General features: G+C 57.7%; 1 protein-coding gene across 1 annotated transcript in view; it reads left to right on the top strand.

Moving 5' to 3' along the window:
* NUAK2 (NUAK family kinase 2) overlaps window positions 1-1,868 on the top strand; it is an 11,865-nt gene that overhangs the window by 3,991 nt on the left and 6,006 nt on the right. The gene's annotated exons all lie outside the window — the stretch shown is intronic.

Genomic DNA, 1,868 nt, shown 5'->3' with positions numbered 1-1,868 from the left:
TCCCAGCCTGGAGTTTTTCCCAGCCTGGCTCCCCATCCCTGGCCCACAGCCAAGCCAAACACAACCGGGGGACCTCCCGTGGGACTCTCCTCGGTGTCACAAACGTAATTTAGGGGCCCGTGCTGGTGACAGGAGAAGGCAGCACCTGGAATATTCCAGAGCTTCTTTTGATCTCCAGGAAGGGGCGAAGCCTGGGCTGTTCCAGGGTGGATTTTAATCCATATTTCATGGAGCACGAAATGCTGCCCTCGCAGTCTGGAACAACTTCTGAAGCGCTGCCTGGGGTTGTAGCTTAATGCATTTTTCAGCAGCTGCTGAAAATACCTGTTCTGCCCCCAAAAAACTTTTAATTAAAAGCTTTTTTTTGCCTTGGAAAGCGCTCCCGAGCTCCCTGGGCTCCCAAGGAAGGCTCCAGTGGGATTCCTTGCGGCTGTTCCCCTGCAGGGGACTCTCCCGGTGGGGCTGTGGCACCGCCTGTCCCCGAGGCTGCTGTCCTGTCTCCAGGGGACATCCTCTGCTCCCAGCCCTCTTGGGCAGGGAAAGTTTGGGAACGAAGCTGCTGCCTGGCCCCGCTGGGGGAGGATGGGATGGCTGCATCTGCCTGGAGGTCACTGATTTTGGGATCACGGTGAGGATCCAGCACTGCTCGATCCAGCCGGAGGCATCTCTTGGAGCTGCTCCATCTTTCCGTGGACTGTGGCTCTTGCCCTGAGCCCTGGCTCAGAATTTTGGGGGTATGGGGGGCACAAAGGAAATGCTCTGTGAGCCCCCCAAACTCCTGAGGGTGCTGGGCTGGGTGCCAGGCGCTAGCAGGGGGATGGAAGGAGTGAGCCAGAAGGAGTCTGGGAGGCTGGCTGGCTGCAGGGAGGCTCTGCAGGGGTCAGGTAACTGGGGCAGCAGCGAAAAAAATTGTTAAAATTTAACCTGTTAAACAAAGGTCAGGGGAACGAAAACCTGGCTGGGCTTCCCAGAAGCGTTGAACGCTTTCAGTATTGCTTTCTGCAGAAACTTGGGCCGCGGTTATTGAACCTCCCCCGGCCAGAGTCCGCCCTGCCCAGATCCTCCAGGAGCAATTCCTGCTCTGGCTGGTGCTGCCTGAGGTGGTTCAGTGCCATAAAAATGGGATTTGGGGCCAAAATGGGACTTCAGTGCCCACCCAAGCCCCCCTTTCAGGGGCTTCTCCCTGCCGAGATCTCGCTGGTTCCATGCCTGCTGCCACAGGCCTGGCTTAGCAAGGCTGGGTTTTGAGGAGCGAGGCTTCCAGCGCCCCTAAATCGCAGGGACACGAGGCTGAGCATCCCTCGGAGCAGCAGGAAGGTCCCGGTGCGGGCAGCTGGGGCCGGCAGGGGTCTGTGGCCCCTCTCGCCGTTGCTGGGAGACCGGCGCGGGGGTCCCTTGGCGGGATTAAAGCTGTTCCGCATTCTTGTCTGGGAGGGGAAAAGAGGGGGGAAAAAAAAAATGAAAGGTTTTGCTGGAGTCAGTTGTAAATTCAGCCCTGGGAACGCATTGTGTGCCCACAGCTCCTTTGAAAGGGGATTAGAAGGCGTCTATTCTCCGGCACCTACTCCTCGTTCTCCTCCCCTTTCTCAACCTCCTTGTGGAGGAGAGCTTGAAAACCCAAAGGAAAGGCTGGAAAAAGCCGGGTCTCCCACCCCGTTCTGAGCGGGGATCTACTTTTGAATCCCAACTTTCTCTTACTCCTAGAAATAAAGTGGCTTAGGGGCGCACAAAACGCGAGGTGTGGGGTTTTGTTCCCCCTTTCCTGAGCCCAGGAACGGGCTGTTGTTGTTGTGGTTATCTCCCGAGTCATGTGTGCAGGGCGCATCCCTGCACCTGGCCGGCATCCCGCGGCGGCAAGCAAAACAGCA

Source organism: Corvus brachyrhynchos, unplaced genomic scaffold (assembly GCF_000691975.1).
Source record: "Corvus brachyrhynchos isolate BGI_N302 unplaced genomic scaffold, ASM69197v1 scaffold72, whole genome shotgun sequence".
In the NCBI taxonomy this organism is placed as follows: Eukaryota; Metazoa; Chordata; class Aves; order Passeriformes; family Corvidae; genus Corvus; species Corvus brachyrhynchos.
The sequence above is the reverse complement of the archived record's forward strand: the minus strand, read 5'-3'. Positions and strand labels throughout refer to the sequence as shown.